Consider the following 323-nt stretch of genomic DNA (forward strand, 5'->3'; position numbering starts at 1 on the left):
GGCCATTTTATAATGAGAAAACATTTAACTGATTAAGAAGACATAATGATCCTATACGTGTTTATGCACCTGATAACATAACGGCTTTAAAATATGTGAAGTAAAAATTGATGGAACTGGCCGAGCGCGGTGGCTCACGCATGTAATCTCAGCCCTTTGGGAGGCCGAGGTGGGCGGATCACGAGGTTAGGCGATCGAGACCATCCTGGCTAACACAGTGAAACCCCCTCTCTACTAAAAATACAAAAATTTCGCCGGGCGTGGTGGCAGGCGCCTGCAGTCCCAGCTACTCGGGAGGCTGAGGCAGGAGAATGGCGTGAACC

The sequence above is a fragment of the Colobus angolensis genome, unplaced genomic scaffold, assembly GCF_000951035.1.
Source record: "Colobus angolensis palliatus isolate OR3802 unplaced genomic scaffold, Cang.pa_1.0 Scaffold952, whole genome shotgun sequence".
Taxonomy (NCBI): domain Eukaryota; kingdom Metazoa; phylum Chordata; class Mammalia; order Primates; family Cercopithecidae; genus Colobus; species Colobus angolensis.